The following is a 6,000-nucleotide window of genomic DNA, read 5'->3' on the forward strand; positions in this document are numbered from 1 at the left end:
TCTCTCCATCCACCATGTCCTCCTCACTCTTAGACTCTCCTCCTGGATGAGCACTGAGTTTTCATCACTCAGGTCCAGCGTCCCCTCTTCTCTGAAAAATTTCCTAACATCTTTTTATGACCATAATTCCCTGCACTGACTTCTCTTCTGGCATAAATAAGTTTATTCCATCTGATTTCTTCTATGTTTATATTTCCTTAGTTCAGTATAGTTTCCTTGCTACACCTCAAGTTCATCCTGTCTGCTCAGTGTTTCATCCATCCCAATGTCATCAAAGCTTTACTTAGTTTGGGCCACATGTTTGGTGCTCAGTAATTTTTTTTAAATTAATGAGTAAACTTGACATGACTTATAGGCATGGGCAATGGAGTATGAGTGAGCAAGAAGAATCTTCACAAACATAGCCTAAGAAACCCTTTTGTTAATGTCTTTGGACTGGCTTCAGGGGTGCCAGGTAGAGATTTGTTTTCTGATCCAGGCTTTAAAATAGCTCTGTGACCTTGGGAAAGTCATGCTGCTACTCTGGCCTCAGATCTTCAGTTGTAAAATGTACAGACAGTTTAGTATAATGCAGTCTGATGCAGGATCTAGTGTGATGTGGGGTAGGACAAGGGGTTTGGAGGCACACTGGGATTGAAATTCTGCCTCTGCCTCCTTTTGTTTCTCAGAGAAAGTCCTTTATTTTCCTTTAATTTCCTCCACTGTAAACTGGGAAGCACAGAACTTACTTCACTGGGTAGCATGAGGAGTAACTATAATCATGTTTTGTAAAGTACCCAGAATATAATAGGCATTCAATTAATTCATTTCCTTTCTCTTTCCCTGAAAAAACAGTGCCTTCCCTGAAGGGTTATTTGTGGGGACAATTGCAGAATGTAAAATGCTACTCAACAGAAGAACAGCTTCTCTTTGAACCAACTTGCTTATTTTTATTCCAGTGAACTTGTGTAAATTAACCAAGTGGACCAGAGACTTCAGTGCTGGGTTATTGAGTTTGGGACTTAAGGCTGGATCAAAGGCAAAAGAGACCCAGTGAGTCATGGGCAATGTACTTATACGGGGCTGCCTCTGCAACCTCCACAGTTTTTAAGGGAATTTGGGCTTAAAACCATGGTTTTTAAGGAAGCACCCATCTTGTAGAAAGAGGCTCTGTGACCCACATGGGCAAACCCTAAGCTGGAACAAAATCTGTTCCTTATATGCAACTCAATCACTTCATCAAATAGAAACCGCTTTTTCTCCTACCATGTGGTGGTGTCCTCTTCTTCTTAGGAAGACATTCCTCCTTACCGAATATTTTCAACATACACTTTGTTTTCTGCCGCTGAAGTTTTCAGCTATTTGTGTGGTATCTTATACACTGGGTGCACTTTTCATGCTCATACTATTCATGTGTGGTCTGCAATATCTCACATTCTGATGGTTTTATATCCTTACCTAAATTCTTCAGCAGCGAACCAGGAAATGACACATTTTGAGACTGGGTAGCTGGGCCTCAGTGTATATGATGCTAAGAAATAGCATGATAGAAGGTGAAGTTCTTCTGAAGATGAGTTATACTAGACTTCAACATCTTCTCTTCACCCTTCTTGTTAGAAAAGCCAGACTCAGGAAGTCATGTCATCATGGTTCTTCTGCTTGTCCCAACGTGTTCCTGCTAGGCTTAGTCCCTCAGGCCCAAGCCTAATATGAGAATTAGAAAGAGAATTTTATTGGATGTGAGTCTGCAAACAGAATGGACATTCTTCTGCTAGTGTTGGAGTTCCAGTGGGGATTATTACACCTTTGCTAAGTCATCACCACACAAAGTCCACACACACACACACACACACACACACACACACACACACACACAAACATGAAGTTGTTTAAACATTTCAATAACTTCCAAATTCTTGCAAGGCTCCAGAAGACAAATCTATATAGTGTGTGATTTTCTCAGTATTGGGGAAATATTTGTACAAACATTTAATATGATATGATCATTCATTCTCAATGTGGGCATCATGCCCAAGGAGACAAAAACTGGTTCTTGGGGCCAAAAAAACCCTTGGATGTTACAGTGATTTGTGGTTCTTCAGAGAACATCAGTACATAAAAAGATATATAGTATATCTTTGGGAGTAAGATTTCTTGGGGGAGAGCAATTAGGAGAAACATCTAATAAAGATCCTTTGGTGGGGGGAATGAGTTAATTTTATTTATTTATTTATTTATTTATTTATTTATTTATTTATTTATTCTTTTTATGGCCAAACCTGAGGCACATGGTAGTTCCTGGGCCACGGGTTGAATCAGAGCGGCAGGGGCTGGCCTATGCTACAGCCTCAGAAACACCAGGTCTGAGTTGCTCCTGTGACCTACTCTGCGGCTTGCAGCAACACTGGATGCTTAACCCACTGAGTGAGGCCAGAGATCGAACTGGCATCCTCACAGACAAAGACTATGTCAGTTTCTTAACTCACTGATCTGCAACAGGAAATCTAGGAGGCAATAATTTAAAACAATTTGAGAACCACTGGCAATATGTTTAAGAGTCTTGGACCAATGTCTCTGTCTTGTAAGATGCAGAGAAGATGTGTGCCACCTATAAGGATTTTTTAGCTAAATATGAGCCCATCATAACAATTTGCAAAAAAATTGTTCTGTACGTTTCAATGTCCTCAGCTTCCTTATACCTCTTGATCAATTTTTTAATGACGATTGGAGACAGAAGGTGGGATTGCATGTGAGCATAGAGAGAAAAAGGAGATTTACTGTCTCTTTGCAGATTTACTTCCTTGGAATTATTCTCTTGAGAGAGAGGAGGATTATAACATAGGCCCAGTGACTATTCCTAAGTGACCCTGTATAAAGTCAATGCTTACAGTATTTTTGTTTGTTTGTTTTTACTCTCTTGGTACACAAAATGGGTCTTGAGTGTGTGAAAAGTTATTCCTTAGGTAATTTTTTTATACCAGAGTGACTTGCTTCAATTGCCTATGCATACATAGATGAAAACTATAGTTTTGCTCCAGCTCTGAAAGTCTTGGGGGTGAAATAGAAATAGGGGATAAAGATAAGAAGGAAGTTCAGGTTAACATAAAATAAATGTGGATTCTGTGCAGGTATATCCCCAATCTGCTATTTTTTTTTTTTTTTTTTTTTTGCTTTTTAGGGATGCACTCTAGGCATAAGGAGGTTCCTAGGCTAGGGGCTGAATTGGAGCTACAGCTGCTGGCTTAGTGACAGACACAGCAATGTGGGATCTGAGCCAAGTCTGTGACCTACACCACAGCTCATGGCAACACCAGATCCCCAACCCACTTAGCGAGGCCAGGAATGGAACCCACATCTTCTTGGATACCAGTCAGATTCATTTCCACTGAGCCATTATGGGAACTCCTGTAATTCTTTTGAGATTAATTTTAGCAGGCAAAAGTGTATAACAGACTTGAGCATAGGAAATGCTTGGTCCATGTATATAGATTTGTTCATGTATATATCTGAACTTACAACTTAAACTGTTCCTTATCTTTTCACTAATTCATGAACTATTTTGAAGACTATGCACTCACAATATTAAGTCAAGAATTGATTCTAATAATCCACTGAAAACAGCAACACCACTAGAGAGAGAATGTATGAAACAAATGCATTCATATTCTGTTTATATACATATTTAGGAACAGACATGTATACAATAGGGAACATTGTATGCCTGATCATTCACAGGAGTGGTGCTATATTTGGAAGCTACAATCTTCTCAACATTTGTCATGTTTCATTCTCATGACAACCTTGTGTGTAGACAATGTTATTTCCATTTTGCAGGTGGAGAAAATGAGGTCCAATATGTTGGCTTGAGAGCCACAGAGCATACCAAAATAGTATTTAGGGATTTTTTTTCCATCTTCTTAGGGCTGCACCCAGGGCATACAGAGCTTCCCAGGCTAGGGGTCAAATCAGAGCTGTAGCTTCCAGCCTACACTACAGCCACAGAAACACTGGATCCAAACTGCCTCTTAGACCTACACCAACAGCTCACAGCAATGCCAGATCCTTAACCCACTGAATGAGGCCAGGGATTGAACCCACATCCTCATGGATACTAGTCATGTTCACTAACCACTGAACCATGATGGGAACTCCAACATTTAGGTTATTGATTTCAACCTCATGCCCCATACTTCTCCCCAGTCCCCTAGCTGATGTCTGATCTCATCTCTTCCTTTTGTTCTTACATAATCTCTAACTGGACTTCCTGTTATGGCTCAGTGGGTTAAGGACCTGATGTTGTCTCTGTGAGGATGCAGGTTCGATCCCTGGCCTTGCTCAGTGGGTTAAGTATCCAGTGTTGCCACAAGCTGTGGCACAGGTTGCAGCTGCAGCTCCAATTGGACCCCTGGCCTGGAACTTCCATATGTGGCAGGTGAGGTCATAAAAAGATAAAAAAGAATTTAGTGGCTCTGGGGATATAGACAAATGACTGTAGAGAAAGAGCCAGCTGTCTCTGACCCTTAGGTTAGCAGTGAGGTAACCAACTCAAATTAGATTTCCAGGCTCCGTCTGACTGCTCATCCCATTTTATTGCTTTCAAAAGGCCCAAGCCTCCTCTGTATTCTCTTTATGGCTGACTTCATCTCCTGATTCCTCAGGCTGTAGATCATGGGGTTCAGCATGGGAGTGAGGACTGTGTTATTGATGGATACAGCTGTGTCCATGGGCAGCGTAGTGAAGGGCCAGCAGTAGATGTACACACAAGGCATGAAATGAAGAGTCACCACCAGGATGTGGGAGGTGCAGGTGGAGAGGGCTTTGTTCTGGCCCTCCCCAGAAAGATCTCAGCACCACCAGAACCCTCATGTAGGACCCCAGGAGCAAGAGGAACAATAGCAGGATCACCAGCCCATTGTCAGAGATCCTGAGGCGCTCCAGAGCAGAAGTGTCAGTGCAGGCAGCTTAACCACCTGGGGCACATCACAGTAGAAGGCATCTGGGACATTGGGGCCACAGAAGGGGAGTGGAAGCATCAGAATAATCTGAACAATGGAGTGCAAACCACCACACACCCAGGAAGCCACCACCAAGGCCAATCACACCTCTCTTCCCATAAGGGTTACATAGTGCAAGTGTTTGGAGATTGCAAGAATCTGTCATAGGCCATCACAGAAAGGAAAAAAATATCTGCCCCACCAGCAAAGTGGAAGAAAAAGATCTGAGCCATGCAGCCATTGTAGGAGATGGTTTTCCTCTCTGATAAAAGATCCAGTAGGAATTTGGGAATGGTGACAGATGAAAAAACAATGTCCAGGACAGATTTGTTCCACAGGAGAATGTACATGGGAGTGTGGAGGTGGGACCCGCAGGTGATGGTCACCACAATGAGGGCATTGCCCAGCACAGTTCCTACATAAACAGCAAGAAAAACCACAAACAAGATTTCCAGGAAGAAGAATTCCTTCATGTTGGTGTGGTTGCTCTGGACCATGATGGGGAGCACCCTCTTCTAGATCTACTCTGGGTGAAGATATTTTAGAGTTAGGAGTGTGAAGTCCTGAGGTGACAACATCATTTATCATACATTATTATAAGGCTCTTTTAAGCATTTAGATCATTGTGACTACTAAGAAAAATCAAGCTAGAGTCTCCCCTACACACCTTTTTTAGTCACACCCATGGCATGTGGAAGTTCCCTGGGCCAGGGGTCAAATTCATGCTGCAGTTGTAACCTGCACTGCAGCTGTGGCAATGCTGGATCCCCCAATGCACAACACAGGAACTTCCCAGGGTGAGAAAATTCTTTTTTTTTTTTGTGGTGGTGTCTTTTTGTCTTTTTAGGGCCATGCTGATGGCATATGGAGGTTCCCAGGCTAGGGGTCTAATCAGAGCTGTAGCTGCTGACCTACACCACAGCCCCAGCAACTCAGGATCCAAGCCACATCTGCAACCTACACCACACCTTGTGGCAATGCTGGATCCTTTACCCATTGAGCTAGGCCAGGGATTGAACCCACAATC

The 6,000-nt window shown here is 42.5% G+C and overlaps 1 pseudogene; it reads right to left on the bottom strand.

The window, feature by feature from the left end:
• Positions 1–4,542: 4,542 nt before the first annotated feature.
• Positions 4,543–5,473, bottom strand: LOC110258206 (annotated as a pseudogene).
• Between the last annotated feature and the right edge of the window lie 527 nt (positions 5,474–6,000).

Source organism: Sus scrofa, unplaced genomic scaffold (genome assembly GCF_000003025.6).
Source record: "Sus scrofa isolate TJ Tabasco breed Duroc unplaced genomic scaffold, Sscrofa11.1 Contig1558, whole genome shotgun sequence".
NCBI classification, from domain to species: domain Eukaryota; kingdom Metazoa; phylum Chordata; class Mammalia; order Artiodactyla; family Suidae; genus Sus; species Sus scrofa.